Source organism: Nycticebus coucang, chromosome 3, assembly GCF_027406575.1.
Source record: "Nycticebus coucang isolate mNycCou1 chromosome 3, mNycCou1.pri, whole genome shotgun sequence".
Taxonomy (NCBI): Eukaryota; Metazoa; Chordata; class Mammalia; order Primates; family Lorisidae; genus Nycticebus; species Nycticebus coucang.
Window position 1 is genome coordinate 49,226,390 of NC_069782.1, and position 22,136 is coordinate 49,248,525.

At 39.6% G+C, this 22,136-nt stretch overlaps 1 pseudogene; it reads right to left on the reverse strand.

The window, feature by feature from the left end:
• Window positions 1-866: 866 nt before the first annotated feature.
• The window catches only part of LOC128580921 (FYVE, RhoGEF and PH domain-containing protein 3-like), a 65,133-nt pseudogene continuing 43,863 nt past the window's right edge, over window positions 867-22,136 (reverse strand).

The window sequence follows — 22,136 nt, forward strand, 5'->3', positions numbered from 1 at the left end:
CTTGAGAAACACCTTTAAATTCAAAGCCAGTTCTCAAATCTTCCTTAGTGTCTATTGTTTTGCAGCCACCTCCCAGATTTCTCTATACTATTACAGTTCAAAAATCAACCAGAGGTGATCCCACCAATTTTAATTTTTTTTTTTGGGGGGGAGGGATCTTCAGCTATTTATTTAGAAAGTGGGCCTAGGAGCTTCAGTGGGTAGTGGACCCAGGATGCTTCTTTTATTATTATTATTATTATTATTATTATTATTATTATTTTGAGGCTGTGGCCACCTACTGGTGGCTGGCATTTATTTATGCAGATAAGCACTTGTGCTGCCTGCAAAGGGGGCAGCCACAAATCTCACACACTGGCCACATGGTGGCTGGGGTGAGTCTCCCGGCAGTTTCTGTGGAATTATTCAGGAAGCATGAGTCCAGCCAGGATGGGGCAGGCCTATCACTTGCCCCTCCTGTAGGTTGCAGGCAGGACTGCAGGAGAGGGGCAGAGAAGGGATAGGAGCCCAGAGGGAGTGAGTCATGATTCAGAGTCCACAGCATAGACAGGATGGGCAGAGGCTGGGGTGGACCACACTGCAGACATCGTTGACCAGGCAGTAACGTGGCTGTCGCTGAGTGTTGCCCAGGCTGCCTCCTTTTCCCTTTGGAGCTTGTGTCACCATGAAGCCATGCTCCCCAGCTCTGAGCCATGCTACTGGGGCTGGGTGGAGGCTGAGCTCTTAGCTAGGATTTGCTGGGTGACCCTGGGATGCCCCTCTCTGGGCCTCAGTTTCCTTCTTACTGAAGAGGGAGGACCCTCCAGTGCCAAGTGCTCAGAGCTCGGGGCTATTAGCCCATCCTCAGCAGTTCCAGGCATGTGACCTCTGATGCCACCTCCCAGGAGAGCGTAGGCCCAACACAGCAGTCCAAAGGGCAGGCTTAGCTCATAGAGCAGCTGCAGCTGCAGGAGCCTGAAGCTGCAGAGTCCCGGGGTTGTCCTGGGCCATGTCCCCTTGGGTGGCAGTGTTCAGGGCCTCCATCCACTGCTGCTACAGCTCTGCAGAGGAAGCACTTAGGAACGAGGACTGCTGGGCCCACTGCAGCTTCCACATATGCCGTGAGTCTGGCCTCTCCTTGGGATTAGGCACTCTTACCATGCAGCTTGTGAGAAGGATGGGGAGAGGCAGCTGGCTGTCCTGGCTACCTCCTTGCAGGTGCAGCACCTGGCGGTCCAACATGGGGATGGTGGCCCATACCTCACTCCAGTCCTCACCACTGTCTAACAGCTGCAGGGGAAAAGCAGGCTTGGCCTGGGTTCCACAGTAGGTGACTTCTCTGTGCTCTGGTTGGGCTCAACTGAAGCCTCAGGAATGGGGCTCTCAACGACCACCAGCTGTGTCAGGAAATACTCTCTACAAACACAGCTCTACCTGCTGTTCTCAGCCTTGAACTCAGAGCACTTCCCACAGATGATCACCCTGCACAGCTTGCAGGCATGCCTCCTCCTGGTGATGGAGTTGAAGGTCTCCCCGCAGCTCTTACAACTCTGCTTCTCCTTGTCACGCCTGACCTGAGATGATAGTTTTCTGGGCTCAAGCCCTGTTGTAGCACCGCTACCTTCAGCTGTCACCACAGGCTCCCCAGAGCCAGTATCCCCACAGGCATGTCTGGAGGAAGGCTGGGGTCCTGGGTTATGGGCTGAAGGAGCCTGAAGGCCCTGAAGGTCTCACTGTTCTGTTCCTGCTTCTGGATGGTGGCCTGGATAATCTGAATCCTTTCTTTCTTCTCTTCTGTCCGAGTCTGCAGCCCCAGGGACCTTTTTCTTCCTGTTAGGATGAACATATGTGCTGCATTCGGCTTGACAATATCCTGCACCTGGAGGCCTAAGATGTCCATCTTCCCTGACACTGAACTTCTGGCCCATGAGCGCAGCTTGGATGCACAGTAAAGGACCAGGATGTTGAACAAGAAGAGGTGACGGTCCTGGGTGGTGCCGTTCACGGCTGACAGCTTCTGGATGTGGCCTTCCACGATCAGCTCGTTTGCTGAGTTGACAGTATCTTCCTCCCCAGCCAGTTCTTCCTACACCTCCAGGAGCTTGTGCATTTCCTCCACTTTCTGAATGGCAGCGTTGGAGCGGTTGGTGGCTGTGGAGATGAGCTCCAAGGACCTCTCTGCGTCCTTCCGGTCCAGTCATCCCCTGGGGGCCCTTCAGATGGTCCTTCAGCAGCAGCTCCAACCGGGGACCCTCTGCACGGGCTCCATCACGTGGTGCTGCCGTGTCAGGTTCCTGCACACCTCCTCCTTCTGGATGCTGTGGACAACGTCTTTAAACAGCGGGGAGCACTGGGTCCAAGTGCTCACCAGCCCCACAGCCCAGGCAAAGTTCTTGACATACCCGCCCTACATCTTTAAGAAAAGGGCCAGCTTCTGCAGGATGTCCCCCAGCTGGAGGTTCATGTCCCACTCTTCCGTGATCCGTGTCTGCAGCTCAGGCAGCAGGAACTGCCCATGGACACAGTGGATTGAGGAGAAGTTAGAGAAGATGCCGGTGGCGCCTTCTGGAGGGATACCTGCTGCAGTCAGCCTGGTGTAGAAAACCTGGTCCAGGTTTTCTTTGTCTCCGAGAAAGGTTTAATAACCAGAATCCACAGAGAACTCAAAGTATAAGCAAGAAAAGAACAAGTGATCCCATCGCAGGCTGGGCAAGGGACTTGAAGAGAAACTTCTCTGAAGAAGACGAGTGCTCGGCCTACAGATACCTGAAAAAATGCTCATCATCCTTAATCATCAGAGACATGCAAATCAAAAATACTCTGAGATATCATATAACTCCAGTAAGATTAGCCCATATCACAAAATCTCAAAACCAGAGATGTTGGCGTGGATGTGGAGAAAAGGGAACACTTCTCCCACTGCTGGTGGGAATACAAATTAATATGTTCCTCCTGGAAAGATGTTTGGAGATCACTTAGGGATCTAAAAATAGAACTGCCATTCAATCCTACAATTCCTCTACTAGGTACCTATCCAGAAAACCAAAAATCACATGATAACAAAGATATTTGTACCAGAATGTTTATTGCAGCCCAATTCATAATTGCTAAGTCATGGAAGAAGCCCAAGTGCCCATCGTTCCATTAATGGATTAATAAATTGTGGTACATGTACACCATGGAATATTATGTAGCCTTAAAGAAAGATGGAGACTTTACCTCTTTCATGTTTACATGGATGGAGCTGTAATATATTCTTCTTAGCAAAGTATCTAAAGAATGGAAGAAAAAGTATCCAATGTACTCAGCCCTACTATGAAACTAATTTATAGCTTTCATATGAAAGCTACAATCCAATTGTAACTATAACCCAATTATAATCCAAGAATATGGGGAAAGGGAACAGTGAGGGGAGGAAAGGGGAGAGGATGGGTGGAGGGAAGGTAATTGGTGGGACCACACCTACGGTGCATCTTACAAGAGTACATGTGAAATTTATTAAATGCAGAATATAAATGTCTTAACACAATAACTAAGAAAATGCCGTGAAGGCTATGTTAACCACCTGGATAAAAAATATTTCACATTGTACCCCATGATTACATTAATGTACACAGCTATTATTTAATTAAAGCAAACAAACAAACAAATATTTAGAGAGTTTATATTACTATTTTTATTTTTATTTCACTCCAAAGCTCCCTGTCAAATTCTGGGTTTTTTTTTTTTTTTTCTTAACCCACCCTTGGCCTGTAACTTCAGGATTGGGAAATTCTAAGTTTTTCTAATAGTTACAAACTTAATTCACCACATTTAACCAGCAAAACCATAGGTTTTTGCTCTGCTCTTCTCCCCTCCCTGCTGTCTGGCATCCGGTTGTGTCTTTTATACTCTCATTTATCTTTATTTATCTCAAAGTTGCTGGGTATTTTTAAATACACAAACATTTAAAGCTACAGTTTTCTCTGACTCGGCTAGTGGGAAAGTGTGGAGGCAATTGCCTCAAAGGAGGAAGCTATAGATCTGCCAGCACATTCACTAAATATTTTGAAGTTTTGAAGAATAATTGTTTATTGATTTTTTCTTCTCCTGTGGTTAATTTCTAGTATGCTAAATCAAGTATAATTTTTTTGGACAAGATTTTCACTTTTATATCTGTTTTCTACAAGGGAGATCACTTAACCACCCCATCTCATATCCCAATAATCACAACATCTAGAGTTTTATTTTTATGCAAATGATGCTAAAATTCATTACAATCATGGAAAAAATTTAAAGATGTGGATGCTATCATTTCTTTGCAAGGTACTGCTGCATCAAAGTACTAGTAACAAAGTAATACTTAATAAATTGTGGGTATCACTGAAGATCCATGTGCCTGGGTTTGGTGAGTATTCCTGAGCATGTGCAGTATTTTTGCAGACTAAATAATACAAAGGCCTGTTACTTGAAGGAAAATAATTTACACGTATGAGACAATATTGCAAAGACACATCTATGATTGAATAAGATGAAGACAACTTCAGCACAAGCACCCATGTGACTCTGACCTCAGATCAGAGCAAAGGTAAAAGTGGAAATTACATATTAAAAGCGAACCACTTGACCACAAAAGTAATTTTCCTGTTAATTCTAAAAAAAAAAAAAAAAAAAAATTATCAAATTAAGTCAGTGCTGCATTAATTGACATCTATTGTAAGATTTATTTATTTATTTATTTTAGTTATTTATTATTTTTTTTGAGACAGAGTCTCAAGCTGTCGCCCTGGGTAGAGTGCTGTGGCATCACAACTCACAGCAACCTCGGACTCAGATTTATAAACCAAATTCTCATACAAAAAAGGATTTTAATGTCAAATGATGTCAAAAAACACTTTGCTCGTAATGCGTTGGTGATGTCATACTTGATGCTGTGTATGATATCAGCAGCATCATTTAAATGGGGCATATAAAATTCTCTTGGTGTGTAACTTAACATCTCTATGCTAATAGTATGATTCTCAGATTTTGAGCTTCTACTATAACTAAGATATTTAATATTATTTTTTATATCTCATGTTGTCCATGTCTCAGAACACTGTCATCCATTCTTTCTCCAGGACGGTACCTGAAAGAGCCAGTGTAACTTCAGCTTTAATTCTGTGCTCTCTCTACACTTGTCCAGGCTACAGACATCTATTTGTGACGCACGTACATGCTTAGCATTAGATAACTGAGATTAACCTATACTTAAAAGCCCTATTCCCATAGGGTTTTCTTCAAGACTTTACAACTTATTTCAATATCTTGCTCTTAATTTTAAAATACATGGGGTTAACAGTATTTACCTAACATTGTATCTTTTATAACAATAAAAGTTAAAGAAGTATTTTGATTTTTTTAGTGTATAAAATATTATTAAAGTCCTTGCTACTTCATTAATACATGCAGTAATGCCCAGAGAGGGAAAAAATCAAATCAGTCACTGAATTTAAGATGCCATTTTTTTACCTGACTGAAATGGAAGAGGAAGATGAAAAATGTTCTCTCATTTCAAATGCTCTTCTCTTAAAACTTGAAACCGTTTTGTATTAGGAAGGATATGAATATATATTTTTTTAATTTTTAACTGAGAAAAGGCATAACCTGTCACATTAGACTATTTATTTTTCCAGCAACTGTGAAAAAAATACAACAAAAAGGAAGAAGTAGTTTTAAATCCCTTCCAAACATACGATTACATAAATCTCTGATATCTGATTATGAGAAGGATGGAAAATGAGATAGAGCTCAAAATACTTAACAGACTATTTTTTCCCATTGGAAATTGTCTGATATAAGAACTCCCTCAGAGAAAAGGTCTGACTCTGAAAACCTCTTGACCTTGGCTTATTTGTTAAGAAGATTGTTCCCTGGAATGTGTTCTATTCAGGTTTTAGTCTTGAACCTCTGTGCTTTATGAATGATCAGTCACAGAGAACTCGACTCTTAATAAGCCAGAATTTGTGTAAAGAAATCGACTTTGATATGAAGTCACCATTTCCTGGAATACCACTTTAATTCTATTCAGGAATTTAAAGATATACCTGAGCAAAATTTCATCAGTTGAGTAGGAATAAATATAACATTTGCATTACCTGTCAAGTAAGGAATTTGGAAAGGTATATATGCTCCAGGTGAAAGGGAAATTGAGTAGAAACACTTTATGGGAGATCCAACAGAAATGTAAACAGCTTAGAAAAAATTAGCAGCTGTGGCAACCCGTGAGTCCATTTTATTCTTTTTTTATTTTTTTTTTTTGAGATATAGTACTTTTTATTTCCACATCATTTTATTTTATTTTTTATTAAATCATAGCTGTGTACATTGATACATTCGTGGGGCATCATTCACTAGCTTCACAGACCGTTTACCAAGTTTCACATATACCCTTGTAAAATGCACCACTGGTGTAATCCCACCAATCCCCTTCCCTCTACCCACCTCTCCCCACCCTCCCCTCCCTTTCCCCCTTCCCCCTATTCTTAGGTGGTAACTGCATTATAGCTTTCATGTGAAAACCCTAAATTAGTTTCATAGTAGGGCTGAGTACATTGGGTACTTTTTCTTCCATTCTTGAGATACTTTACTAAGAAGAATATGTTCCAGCTCCATCCATGTAAACATGAAAGGGGTAAAGTCTCCATCTTTCTTTAAGGCTGCATAATATTCCATGGTGTACATATACCACAATTTATTAATCCATTCATGGATCGATGGGCACTTGGGCTTCTTCCATGACTTAGCAATTGTGAATTGGGCTGCAATAAACATTCTGGTACAAATATCTTTGTTATGATGTGATTTTTGGTCTTCTGGGTATATGCCCAGTAGCGGGATTACAGGATTGAATGGCAGATCTATTTTTAGATCTCTAAGTGTTCTCTATATCTATTTCCAAAGCAATGTATTAATTTGCATTCCCACCAGCAGTGCAAAAGTGTTCCCTTTTCTCCACATCTGCGCCAACATCTCTGGTCTTGGGATTTTGTGATGTAGGCTAGTCTCACTGGAGTTAGATGGTATCTCAAAGTAGTTTTGATTTGCATTTCTCTGATGATTAAAGATGATAAGCATTTTTTCATATGTCTGAAGGCCGCACGCCTGTCTTCTTCAGAGAAGTTTTTCTTCAAATCCCTTGCCCAGCCTGCAATGGGATCCCTCGTTCTATTCTTGCTAAGGCGTTTGAGTTCTCCGTGGATTCTGGTTATTGAACCTTTGTTGGAGACATAACCTGCAAATATCTTCTCCCATTCTGAGGGCTGTTTGCTTGCTTTACTTACTATGTTCTTGGCTGTGCAGAAGCTTTTTAGTTTGATCAAGTCCCAGTAGTGTATTTTCGAAGCTGCTTCAATTGCCTGGGGGGTCCTCCTCATAAAACACTCTCCCAGACCGATTTCTTCAAGGGTTTTCCATGCAGTCTCCTCTAGTATTTTTATAGTTTCATATCTTAAGTTTAAATCTTTGATCCAGTGAGAGTCTATCTTAGTTAATGGTGAAAGTTGTGGGTCCAGTTTCAGTCTTCTACAGGTTCCCAGCCAGTTCACCCAGCACCATTTGTTAAATAGGGAATCTTTTCCCCACTGAATGTTTTTAATTGGCTTGTCAAAGATTAAATAACAGTAGGTAGCTGGCTTCATCTCTTGGTTCTCAATTCTGTTCCAGACATCTACTTGTGTGTTTTTGTGCCAATACCATGCTGTTTTGATCACTATCAATTTGTAGTATAGTCTGAGGTCTGGTAGCGTAATTCCTCCTGCTTTGTTTTTATTTCTGAGTAATGTCTGGGCTATTCAAGGTTTTTTCTGATTCCATATAAAACGAAGTATTGTTTTTTCAAGATCTTTAAAGTATAACAGTGGAGCTTTAATAGGGATTGCATTGAAATTATATATTGCTTTCGGTAGTATGGACATTTTAACAATGTTGATTCTTCCCAGCCATGAGCATGGTATATTTTTCCATTTGTTAATATTTTCAGCTATTTCTTTTCTTAGAGTTTCAAAGTTCTCTTTATAGAGATCTTTCATGTCCTTTGTTAGATAAATTCCCAAATATTTCATGTTCTTTGGCATTACTGTGAATGGGATAGAGTCCCTAACTGTTTTTTCAACTTGACTATTGTTGGTATACATAAAGGCTACTGATTTATGAATGTTGATTTTGTAACCTGAGATGCTGCTGTATTCCTTGATCACTTCTAAGAGTTTTGTATTAGAGTCCCTAGTGTTTTCCAGATATACAATCACATCATCTGCGAAGAGCGAAAGTTTGATCTCTCTGACCCTATATGGATACCCTTGATTGCCTTTTCTTCCCTAATTGCGGTGGCTAAAACTTCCATTACAATGTTAAAAAGCAATGGAGACAATGGGCAGCCTTGTCTGGTTCCTGATCTGAGTGGAAATGATTCCAATTTAACTCCATTCAATATGATATTGGCCGTGTGTTTGCTGTAGATGGTCTCTATCAGTTTAAGAAATGTCCCTTCCACACTGATTTTCTTAAGTGTTCTGATCATGAAGGGATGCTGGATATTATCAAAAGCTTTTTCTGCATCAATTGAAAGAATCATATGGTATTTGTTTTTTAATTTGTTTATGTGCTGGATTACATTTATAGATTTACGGATATTGAACCAGCCTTGAGACCCTGGGATAAAACCAACTTGGTCATGATATATAATTTATTTGATGTGTTGCTGGATTCTGTTTGTTAGGATCTTGTTGAATATTTTTGCATCTATATTCATTAGTGATATTGGTCTATAATTTTCTTTTCTTGTTGGGTCTTTTCCTGGTTTGGGAATCAGGGTGATGTTTGCTTCATAGAACGTGTTGGGTAGTCTTCCTTCTTTTTCTACGTTTTGGAACAGGTTGAGTAATATAGGTACTAATTCCTCTTTAAAAGTTTGGTAGAATTCTGATGTGAAACCATCTGGTCCTGGGCTTTTCTTTTTAGGGAGCTTTTGTATGGTTGATGCTATTTCTGAACTTGATATGGGCCTGTTCAACATTTCCACTTGATTCTGGCTAAGTCTTGGAAGGTGACGTGCTTCCAAATATTGGTCAATTTCCTTCAGGTTTTCATATTTCTGAAAATACAGTTTCTTATAATATTCATTAAGGATTTTTTGGATTTCTGAGGAGTCTGTTGTTATTTCGTCTTTGTTGTTTGTGATTGATGAGATTAGAGATTTTACTCTTTTTTTCCTGATTAGGTTGGCCAAAGGTTTATCTATTTTATTGACCTTTACAAAAAAACAGGTTTTTGATTTATTGATCTGTTGTATTACTCTTTTGTTTTCAATTTCATTTAATTCTGCTCTAATTTTGTTATTCTTTTCTTCTACTGGGTTTGGGGTTGGAATGTTCTTCCATTTCTAGTTGCTTGAAATGGCCCATTAATTTGTTAACTTCCTCTCTTTCCATTCTCTTGAGGAAGGCTTGCAGTGTTATAAATTTCCCTCTTAGAACTGCCTTTGTGGTGTCCCAGAGGTTCTGATAGTTCGTGTCTTCATTGTTGTTTTGTTCCAATAAACTGGCAATTTCTTTCTTAATCTCATCTCTGACGCAGCTATCATTCAGCATAAGTTTATTTAACTTCCATGTTTTTGTATGAGTATGCAGATTCCTGTTGTTACTCAGCTCAAGTTTTATTCCATGGTGGTCCGAGAAGATGCATGGAATAATTTATATTCCTTTAAATTTACTGAGGTTAGACTTGTGACCTAAGATGTGATCAATTTTGGAGTAAGTTCCATGGGCTGATGAGAAGTATGTGTATTCAGTTTCATTGGGATGAAATGTTCTGTAGATGTCTGCTAAATCCAAATGTTGGATGGTTAGGTTTAAATCTAAGATTTCTTTGCTCAGCTTCTTGTTGGAGGATCCATCCAACACTGCCAAAGGAGTGTTGAAATCTCTGACTATTATGGAGCTGGAGGAAATCAAGTTGCTCATGTCTGTTAGAGTTTCTCTTATAAATTGAGGTGCATTCTGGTTGAGTGCATACATATTAATAATTGAGATCTCATCATATTGAGTATTACCCTTAACAAATATGAAGTGACCGTTCTTGTCCTTCCTTACTTTTGTTGGTTTAAAGCCTATTGTATCTGCAAATAAAATTGCAATACCTGCTTTTTTCTGATTACCATTTGCCTGAAATATGGATGACCATCCTTTCACCCTGAGTCTGTATTTGTCTTTTAAGTTTAGATGTGACTCTTGTATGCAACAGATATCTGGCCTGAGTTTTTGTATCCAGTCAGCTAACCTATGCCTCTTTAGAGGACAGTTTAAGCCATTCACATTAATGGAGAATATTGATAAGTCTGGTGAAGATTTGGGTATCGAGTTTTTCAAAAGTCCAGTGGGCATTTTTAATCCTTTCGCAGTGTGGAAATTGGAATTTGATCCGAAGTTTCTGAGTGAGTTTACTTTTATGGTATAGGATTGGGTTGGTCATTATGGAGGATAAGTCTGATAATATCCTGAAGAGCTGGTTTGGTTATGGCAAATTTCTTCAACATATGAATGTCATTAAAGTATTTAATTTCTCCATCATAAATGAAATGCAGTTTAGCTGGATACAAGATCCGGGTTGAAAGTTATTTTGCTTTAGGAGATTAAAAGTCGGTGACCACCCTCTTCTGGCTTGAAAAGTTTCAGCAGAGAGATCTGCAGTCATTCTAATATTCTTCCCTTTGAAGGTAATGGTTTTCTTTCTCCTGGCAGCTTTGAGTATTTTCTCCTTCATATTAACTTTAGCGAAGTTAATTATGATATGCCTGGGGGATGGTGTTGAGTCATGCTGGGGTTCTGAAGCTGTCCCCTATCTGAATTTCAGAATCTCTAGGCATGTCTGGAAAATTCTTTTTCATAATTTCATGCAGCAAGGCCTCTGTGCCCAGTGAGGCCACTTCATCTGTTTCTGGAACTCCAATGATTCGGATATTCGCCGTTTTCTAATTATCCCAGAGCTGTTGGAGAGAATGATCCATTTTTGCTCTCCATTTCTCTTCCTCTTTGAGAGTTTGGGAGTGTTCAAAGGCTTTATCTTCGATGTCAGAAATCCTTTCTTCTGCTTGCTCCATTCTGTTGCTGAGGGATTCTACTGTATTTTTCATATCTTTGAGGGCTGCTAATTCTTGCTTCAGTGTGTCTAAGTCTTTGGTGGTTTTGTCTTTAAATTCGTTAAATTCTTGAGACAACTTTTGAATTTCTCCTCGAATTCCTAATTCCACTTTGTTAATCTTGTCTGCAATCCAAATTTTGAATTTGATTCCTGACATCTCAGCCAGTTGTTTATGAATGGGATCTTCAATGGCATCTGCCATATCTTTCCTTGGGGGGTTGATCTATTGTGGTTATGCATGTTACCAGAGTTTTTCCGCTGATTCCGCCCCATGGTTGTTTTACTCCCTCCGATTTTTTCCCCTGGGGCTTTGTCGAGTGTCTGCACAGTGTTGTGGCCTGAGAAACTGGGGCCCTGTCTGGTTTGGTGGGGCTAAGTGGTTCTGTCTAGTTTTCAGCTGGTTTCTATTCCACCCTAGTGAAACAGATACTCTGGATTGAAGTCTCAGCTGTGGAGAAATATCAGCAATTATGTCACCCCACCCCCTACCGGCAAACAATTGGAAAAGAAAATTCAAACCTTCCTACCACCGTGCACCCAGGGCACCACCTGATTTGTCCTCAGGCAATTGGTTCAGTTCAAAAAGTCCAAATCAATTGTCCCAGTCTGCACCTGTCTTGGGTAAAAGAGTTTAAGAGGTTTCTGGGAACTGGATCACAGGGGTCTGGTGACTACTCTGGTATGGCTTGCTCCAGTGTTGCATGGGGTCAGGAGGAGCCACCCAGCCAATAGATCAGTCTGGGAAGGTTGATGCCTCCTTCCCCACCTTGCACCGCTGTCACACCCAGTCACTGATAGCCCTGCAGTTGGCTGACCCAGTTGCCTGTAGTGAATCGGTACTCCAGGAGTTTGCACCTGCCTGAATCACAAGGAAGTCTGCCAGGCTGCTGCGCTCTGCCTCTCTCTAGCAAAGGAGGTGAGGCCTGACAACCTCGGGCTTGATGAAGGTTGGGGTGTTTTCACTCAGGTCCAGTCTCGCCCCTGATTAATGTTACTGACAGAACAGAACAACTTTGTGGTTCCCCTGCAGAAGAGAAGCTGAACTGAATTCCAAATAAACTTGTCTTTGCTCTTGTATTGTCTATAGGCTGACAATCTCCTGAGGGTCAGGTGCATCTTAGGTTTAGTAAAGCAGATCTCTGGGTCAGCCCCGCCCTGGGAGTTTCCCCGGTTTGCAAGTTGGAGTAGCCTCAGGCAAATCCTATATTCAGAGTCTCTGTTTGCCCAGGGAGACGGGGGTGTGGCTTCAGAATATTCAGTAATAAGCCATATTGCTAGCAAAAGAGGGCTGCTGTTTTATGGCTCAGGCAACTCCTGCTCCGGTGTAGCTCCCCTCCGACCAACCGTCCTCTCTCTGCTCCCGTACCCCAGAGTCTGCACCGATTGGCCGCAGCCCAGCACTGTCCATACCCCTTGAGCAATCACCCAAGAGTCTGGACCCCTGGGGGACAGGCCTCCAGACTTTGGAGCAAGAGCAGAGGGGAGTGCGGGGAGCACTGGGAGCCTGGGGTTGTGGGCAGAGAACACCCACAACTTTACACAGTCTTATGCCTGGTGGTATTGTCACCAAAACATGATTGTTGCACTGTGCCTCAGGGAACTGCCACTCCGGTGTGGTCCTCTCTCTGCTGACCGGTACTGGCCTCCAGACCTCAGTGTGAGTAAAGGGGAGTGCTGGGAGCTCAGAATTCCAGGTAGAGACTATATACAGTTTATACAGTTTTATGCCTGGCAGGAGGACGCTGTGGCACCCTAGTAGGGGAGATAGGTCCAGTTTTTAGAGGGTCTCTCCCGTGGAGTGTAGTGGGAGGACCTTTGAACTCTGCCCAATTGTTTGTGGGGCACTCTGAGCCGTTCTCATGGGGGAGGGGTGTCCTGTCCGCTTGGTGATGTATTTTGTACCTTTTGTTTGTATCCTTGTGGTCGCAGCTCACCTCAGTGGGGTTGACGTGTGTTCTTCAACCTTCTCTGTTAGTGCAGCTCAAATCCACCAGGTTACTTGCTGAATTTTTGTCCTTTAACTCTCCTACTGGATGGGAGCCTCTGTGGAAAGCTGGCTTCAGTCAGCCATCTTGTCTCCTCCTCCCGTGTGTCCATTTTAAACAGATAAAACTCGGAAAGTTTAGGATATTTAATAGTTCTTTGCACTTTTACTTGCTAGTGGAACAAATGATTTATCAGAGTTCTAAATTTTATTATTCCCTAGCACATCTATCCTAAAGATATTCTGTACAGAGAGTTCACCAAGAGAAAAGTAAGAAAGAGAGGTGACTTATGGTCCCGTTAAGGACACAGGTATCAAAGAAAAGTGTGTAACCAACAGAAGAAACCACACATGAAAATAAATGCAATTTCTTGGTGCTTTCCCCATAATTTAACTTATGGAAAAATGCATCAAAATTTTGTGTTTGCATAGCAATGAACATATTTTCAACTATCTTAAACAGCATTTTGTTGATTTTTTTCAACAAAAACAATGGGAAAAGTCAACTTTAAAAAATGTAAATGTTACTAAATGTAGAATATAGATGTCTTAACACAACGACTGGGAAAATGCCAGGAAGGCTATGTTAACCAGTGTGATGAAAATATGTCAAATGATATATAAAACCAGTGTATGATTCCCCATGATTGCACTAATGTACACAGCTATGATTTAATAAAAAAAAAAAAAAAAACGTAAATGTTGAACCATCTGTGCTTTGAATTATGAATCAGGATGAAGATAATAGGTAAGCAAAACTGACATCATCTAACTTCAAAGTGTAATGAGAAGGGTACCAGGCGAATATACGTACGGTGTTTCTGTGTTTATTTTTCATCTGCAGTGGTGAAAGCAGGTATTGACAGCTGGCTAGGATAATGTAACACCTGTTAATAAGCTATAGTTTCTGGGAAAGCTGTAGAGTAGTTACCAAAGAATGATAAAAATTTGTTTTTACTTTAGTTCTCTATAGTGGAGTTGAGGATGTTCTATAAATGAGCAGTTGGCTCACTGACATTTTGAATGGTGCATCTTTGTTTTATCCTAGTAAAGGTCTACACATAACAAAAAGACATTTACATTGAGATTTGATTTTCAGTCTTGTAAAATCTCCGTGTTACAAATTACACATAAAAATGCATGCCATGTGAAAGCAAAATGGTCTCTGTGGAAGTGTCCTTAATTTACTCACTGGTCTACGATGTCTGTGTGTTTTGACTCTTGTGTTTGTAGCCCACAATTATCACTACAAAGAGAGAAGCAGAGGCTAGAAAATGTAAACCAGAAAAGAATCAATCACTTTTCCAAAGACACCCAGTCCGGAACAGATTAAGTAAAAGTTTTCTAAATAGCAAGGTCATTTATGCCAACACAAATCTTCTATTTGTCACATGTTGCCTTTTCCCATGTATCTTCATGTTTGAGCTGAACACATGAATGAATCCTTTAAGTTGAAATTCCATCTCTTCTTTCTACGCATGAGCATACTACATATTTGAAGCTGTGACTTATTGCTCCAATTGGAATATAAATTTCCCCATGAGGAGATTAAACCCTTTTTAATATCTTAAAATATTTACTTTTAGTTCTATGTTGTTTTTCCAAGAGCAATTTTGACCAAATTTGAAGCTCTAGTAAAGTATACAACAAATTCAATGACTTCGAACATTTTCATTTTGAAAACTTCTCTAATAGAAAAGAAAAATATAAACAACAAAACATATCTGACTTCTGGGGGCTGACCTCTTATGAAATAAAGAGATATGTTTGAAACTAAGCCTAATGTAATAGCATAGTAATCTATTTGGATTTCTATTATGTCAATCACCAGAATAATGTGATTAACACAGTAGAAATCCAAACAGACTATTATGAGAAAGATGTAAAGAAAATAGACCAAACATTCTTAAATAAAAACAAAAAATCATAACATCAATACATCGTCATTAATTTTTAAGTAAGTGATTTGCTACAGAGATAGAGACTCTAAAGGTTGTTTGTAACTAATTACAACACCAGTGTTTGGATTGCCATGATTTGGATCTAAAAAGGCTGTTCTAAACTGCTTTGGTTTTAAAATTGGATTTTTTTACAGCTTCACTAAGGTACAATTTATATGCAAATAAGAGCATGTATTTAATGCATACAAGTTAATGAGTTTGGACATATGCATACACCTGTGATACCATCATCACAGTGAAGATAATAATCCACCACTTCCAAAAATGTCCTTGTGTCCTTTTTCTTTGAGAGACAGAGAAACAGAGACAGACAGAGAGATAGACAGAGAGAGAACACTTAACAGAAGATCAACTACCTTAAGAGATTTTCAAGTGCATGGTACTGTGTTTAACTTTAGGCACTATGTTGTAACCACTATTCCATTTCCTGCTTCTGTAAATTTGACTATTAACATATAAGGTGACATGTAAGTGGAATCACACAGTATTTGCCCTTCCAGGACTGGCTTATTTCACTTAGCAAATGTCTTTCAAGTCTATCAAGTTGTTCCCATGGTTAGATTTTCTTCTTTTCTAAGGCAGAATAATATTCCAGTGTATGGACATACCACATGGAATATTCTTTATCCATTCATCTGTCAGAGGACACATAGTTGTTTCTATATCTCTTCACAGCTGTGAATAATGCTGCAGTGAACATGGGAACACAGACAGCTCTTTAAGATCCTAAGTTCAATTCTTTTGGATGTATACTCAGAAGTGAAATTGCTAGATCCTGTGGTAATCCTGTTTTGTTGTTGTTGTTGTTGTTGTTTTTTATGAATTTCCATACTGGTTTATATAATGTTTACATCATTTTACATTTCCACCAAAAAATGTGAGATTGTCCAATTCCTCCATAACTTCACCGACACTTGTATCTGTGCATTGTTCTGCTTTGTTGATAACAGCCATCCTAATAAGTGTAAGGTGATATCTTATTGTGATTTTAATTTTAATTTCCATATTAATTAATGAAGTTGAAAACCTTTTCATATAACTATTGGCTGTTTAAATGTCTTGTTTGGAGACAAGTCTATCCAAGTCCATTGCTCTTTTTAAAACAAGCTATTTAGTTTGTTTTGTTTTGGTACTGAGTTGTAGGAGATCATTATCTAATTTGGAAATTAACCCCTTATCTGAAACACAGTTTTTGAGTATTTTCTCCCATTCAATAGGTTGCCTTTTCTTTCTTCTATTTCCTTTGATGCACAGATCCCTTTCTCTATTTTTGTTTTTGTTGCCTGTGATTTTGGTGTTATATTCGTAAAATCCTTGCCAAGATCACGGTCATGAAGATTCTCCCTTATGTATTCTTCCAGTAGTTCTATAGTTTCAGGTCTCATACTTAAACTCCTTTTAGTTGGTTTTTGTGTATGGCATAGGAGAGGAATCCAATTTCATTCTTTTTGCACATAGAATTATGAAAATTTGGTTGGGATGTGTATGTGCCTGTGTGTGTATGCCTTTATCCTTAATTCTTGGAGAAGTAAATAGAAATTTTTTCAAACCCAAGGTTTTATTGATTTGGGTTTAAAAATAAACTAATCTCAAACATTGTAAAAATTTGAAGTTTTAGAAAAAGGAATATTCCTTATGAGCATATAGTGACAAGAGATTTTCACTTTTCTTATTCTCTGCCCTGATAGGAAAAATGACAGTTTTAATTTTATATTTCCAGGTAGAAAATAAAGAGAATAAGACTTTTCTGACTAATCTAAGACCTTTCTAACCTTCCTCTAAGGCAGTGGTTTAAATACTTGCCATAATCCTACGAAACTATGGAGTGTTTCCAAATGGAGTGGGAGGAGGACCCTATTCAAATACATAACTTTTCACTTAATTTTAGAGGAGTCAGAGACCGCAGAATCCAATCTTCACTCCATATTCAGAACAACTATAAAGCCTTTAACCTTTAAATATATTCTACTAAAAACAGTACTAATTGTCATACATTTTTTTTGTGTGTGTGTGTGTAGAGTCAGAGTCTCACTGTACCGCCCTGGGGTAGAGTGCCGTGACGTCACATGGCTCACAGCAACCTCTTAACTCTTGGGCTTACGCGATTCTCTTGCCTCAGCCTCCCGAGCAGCTGGGACTAGAGGCGCCCGCCACAACGCCCGGCTATTTTTTTGTTGCAGTTTGGCTGGGGCTGGGTTTGAACCCGCCACCCTTGGCATATGGGACTGGCGCCCTACTCACTGAGCCACAGGCGCAGCCCTTGTCATACATTTTTAAAAGATGTTTAATCTTTTGAAGTTTAAATCACAGAAAAAAAGGAAAGTTTGGCATTTGACTAGGAAATCAACTATAAATTAGAATTAGAGTTTTTCTATGATTACCACTAAGTTTAAAAATAAATTCAGAGGGTATTCTATACATAAAAATTAAATTATTTTTATTTAAACACTAGAGTCATTTCCGTTAATATTCTTTAATTGGTGGAATTCATGTGCTTTTTTGTTCAAATCTTTTGGAAAAAAATTCTTATCATTACATCCTTTTGCAGCTTTGAAGGCTGAAAGCAAGAATGCTTTATAATAATGTAATTCATCGGAATTTTTGGTATTTAAGTTTTCATTACAAAATGTGTAGAAATAATATTTAAAAAAAACACACCTATGTGCCATTTACCTTTTATCTCATGAGTATTGAAAATACATTTTTGAGAGAACCACATGGATATTATTCCATTATATAATTTTGAATAATTTACATGACCTTTATATGTTTATAGTTGCTCTTTTATTTTCACAAAGTGATTGAGGGTAACTTTTGGAATTTTGATGATTCTTGGTACCCAGATCTTATAAAAACTCCAGTGTTCCAGTGTTCAATTAACCTACCTAGGGTTCCCAATGTTCAAAAACTCCCTGTTCAGTCCTCTTAGAGATAAATAGCCTTGTGCAAGCATAAAACCCAGAAGCATAAACCTTCAAGCAATCCCCAAAGTTACAGTCTCTTCTCAAAAAGGTTGATACTTCCTGGTTTCAAGTCCTGATAAATAAAATTGTTTCAAATAAATCTCTATTCCTAGATGTTTTCACCTATCGACACTGTTGGCATTTTGGGCCAGATGATCCTTTAAAGCCAGGAGCTGTCCTGTGCATTGCGAGTGTTGGTGGCACCTCTGTTCTCTCTCCATCACATGCCAACCATCTCCCTTCACTGTGACAATCGAAAGCATCTCCAGACATTATCAAAGGTCTCTTGGGGTAAACTAGACCCCCACTGAGAACTGCTGCCTTTGGTGACTTCGCCAAGGAATTTTGGCCTTCTCTGACATTTAGAATACATCTTTTGAATTACATAATCTGAGACCCAAAATAAGTCTTGTTCAATTAATGTGACTTGAGATACAACCAGCTCTGTGATGCTTTCAAAGCATCACAGACAGTGGACAGTTATCTGAGATGTTCTGGAGTCTCTCAGATTACTTCATTTTGAAGTCCTTAGTCATGACTTCACAGGTGTCACTAATATTACCAGGGGCTCCAAGCTTTCCCACTGATCACATAGGAATTGTCATTAGCTTAAAATCTATTCTTATAAAATCAGAAAACACTCTCTCAAAGACCTTGGTCTCTCTCTGAATGAAAATGTCTAATGATAATCAACTGGAGAGCTTGGTAGTTATCAACATGGCAGTGTTCATGTGGCTTCCTTCTACCTGAGTGTCCCATCTCTCTAACACTCTTTTACCAGTAACAGCCAAATTGCCAGAGGCTAAGCTGAATTGCATACACACGTACAGGCTACCCATTCCACAACTTATGAAACTGAGCACAGCCTATCTCAGTCTTTTCTACCCCCTCTATCTGGATAATTAGTAAGAAGTTATTAAAAGTGATACTATAATTACATTAAAAAATGTCAGCTCAGTTTCTCAAAGCCTCAGTGATTTTTACTCATATGCTTAATAACCTTCACATAAAAAAGCCTTGTCACCTAGTGATGATCGTTCAGCATCTCCTAAGTTGGGTATGACCGTCAGATCTACTATAGCCCTTAATTGTATTTTTGAGGCACAAGAAACCTGGGATCTCTAAAATTTATCTCAAGGCAGCTCCCCATTTTCTCTCTTTTTAAAAAGTTATACACAAAATTTTGCTAAGAATATGACCTCTGAAGTCTGACCTCCTGAGTTTGAATTCTGGCTGAACACTTATTAGCTCTGTGACCTTGGGCAAGTTACTTGAGCTTTTTAATCTTATGCTCTTAAAATGTGAAGGACAATAGTGTCTATTCCTAGGGTTGTTATCAGTTAATGAGAAAATTTATGCAAAATGTTTAGGACAGCACCTATTAAGTAAGTAGTGATGACAGAAAGAGTCGGCCCTTATTAATCCTTGTTTACTGTTGCTTACTAAATCCAAAATTTAACATAACTCATAAGAGGACCCTAGAAATCACTTGAAAGAACATTTTTTCAACAGTTTTCCTTCTTTGTGCAGCACTTCAACTTAGCAGTTAAACCACCCCAAAGGTATAAAATCTTTGCATGCATATATAATAAAGAGTATATCTTTTCTGTTACCTCCTTGCAAAGTTCTCAAATTTCAAGTATTATAGCTGAGGATATGGCTTACCCTTAACAGAACGTGAGAAAAGAGCATACTATAAATACATCATCACTGTTGCCTTCATCTTTACCACTGGATGGATGGATGGATAGATAAATAGATAAATAGATAATAGATAGATAGATGGATGAATTTGTATACACACACACACACAAATTCTCTATGAGTTTAAATGTATTTTGCGATAAGTGAGTACTTTTAATACAGGGTGGGTGGCCCCTGGCTTAGCAATGGCCCTCATGGCTTCTGTGTGGCCATGGGAAGGTGAAGGCTATAGAACCAATTGTTGTGGAGAGGGCAAGTATGGCTGAAGCTCCCAGGTCCCCAGGAAGTTGAGGGAGACCATGGCAGCCCCAGCCTGAAGACAGAGATCCAGAAATATTGATTTGTTGAATGACTTACAAGCTGGTATTGAGGATGCCCTCTTTTCTCTGCCAAGCCCAGAACCACTCTTGGACCTAAAGAGCCCTCCTCTGGCTGCACTAGTCCCCTGTGAGCATTTCACAGGCCTAAGGGTGATACAAGGGCCCCCTCCCCACTTCCTAGGCCTGGGCCATAAGATGTAAGTTTCCTAGGCCTGGGCAATTTCATAAGGGAATACCCTGATGTTTTTCCCCCAGCAAAAGGGACTGTATCCATTCATTTGTTACCAAGTTCTGGCCAGATGTAACTACAAAGGACTCATTGAACTATATACGCCCCTACACAAAACTTTCTGACTTATGCCCTTTGCCAGAAGCTCTGGTGCTTTTTACTCCTTCTGTATTCCTTTCTGGCTAATACATCCTATCTTATCACTATCTGTGGTCCGTGGGTTCATTCTTTGAATCCCAGGTAACACTTTTATATATAAAAATGACTACTTCTGGATATCTTAGAATGTACTTTTATCCAGAAGTACGTTAAAATTATTCCACGCTGCATATATGGATGGTAAATAGGAAGTTTGTAATAATAGAGCCTATTCTACGAAGTTTAAGACAAGAACAATGCAAGAAGTAAAACTACTGAAAAAAAATATTCAAATTTCGATGACTTTAAAAAAAATGTGTGAAAATGTTACTCTGCTTCATTTTTTTTTTTTTTGAAAAACTCACTTAAATATTTATTGAACAAATGCAGAATAAATGAACTAAGGGGCATTTTAACCCATAGATACAACAAACAACTTTACATATTCAAAGGCTCATCACACAAAGAATGAATGACTTGTTTAATATTTTTCCAAAGGAAGAACTTAAATGAAGCGATAAATATAAGCAACAGGCTACAAGATAGTTGTACAAAGTGTACCACTCAGCTTAATAGCCTCTACCCCTATAATGCATTCTGCATTTAACTTTCCCTTCTTTTGAAAAGAGCTACAACATAATACTTCTGAACATCTTAAATAAGCCCCACGTTCAGGGCAAGTCTTCCACTGCCAGCAATGAATGTCCTCACACCACTGGAAAAAATGCCAAAGTCAGCGAACTGGTTTACTTTTAAGACTAATTTAAAAACTAGCTAATATTTTGTCCCAATTCTAAAAGTAGTTCTTTAGAACACAAGGGGAGGTGTTGCTAATTTGGGGACTTTAAAAATAAGAATTTTAATTTTATCCTTTTTAGATAAATCCCCATAGCCCAGTGATTTTTCAACAATGGTTAAGTAACACAAAGATTATCTAGTTCTTTCCAAGGACATCACAAAATCTTTTGATGGAAAGGAAAGCAAATATATTTATGTAGCTTTCTAAATATGTGGGTGCAATAGGGACTTTTGAATATAAAGACAGACTATTTTGAAATTCAGAAGTTATATGCTTCTCCCCTTTATTTCCTGTGCACACCATTGGCAAATATTTGAAAATCTCAGAATTTATACTTCTCGAGGGTTTAATTTGTTGTCAGGCACAATATGGAAATGTCCACCAATTGGTCCCACTGTTCCCACCATGAGCCATAATTAAACAACATACCTGGGCAGGGTCTGAATGGCCTACTAGAGGCATCACATGCCAGACCATCCAGGGAAAAGAGTGGATCTCAGATACAGAAGAGGGCAGAAGAGACACAGAGCCAGTAGGGATTATGCAGAGGGGTGCTAGGGGCTGCTGGAAACTCCACGGGGGAAAATTGTGAAGCAGTGAGGGAAGAAGATAAAAGGAAAAAGATGTAGACAGGGATCAGACCCAAGGAGGCTCAAAGGTAAACCTCCCCCTCCACTTCCTGGAATGGTTGCCAAGTTTCTTGGAGGTTATTCCACCTCCAAGCACAGCGGCAACCCAGAATAGTGGGGAGAACTTGGTGACCTCAGGCTAGGTCATTGGTGCTCCCTGCAAGTGATGCAGGACAAGGTGGCACCATGACCTGCGGCCTTAGCCCTGGAGATGTTGATGCTGCTGTGGATGGAGGAACCAGCTTGCTGGAAGGGCCCGGCACCCCAGGAGGA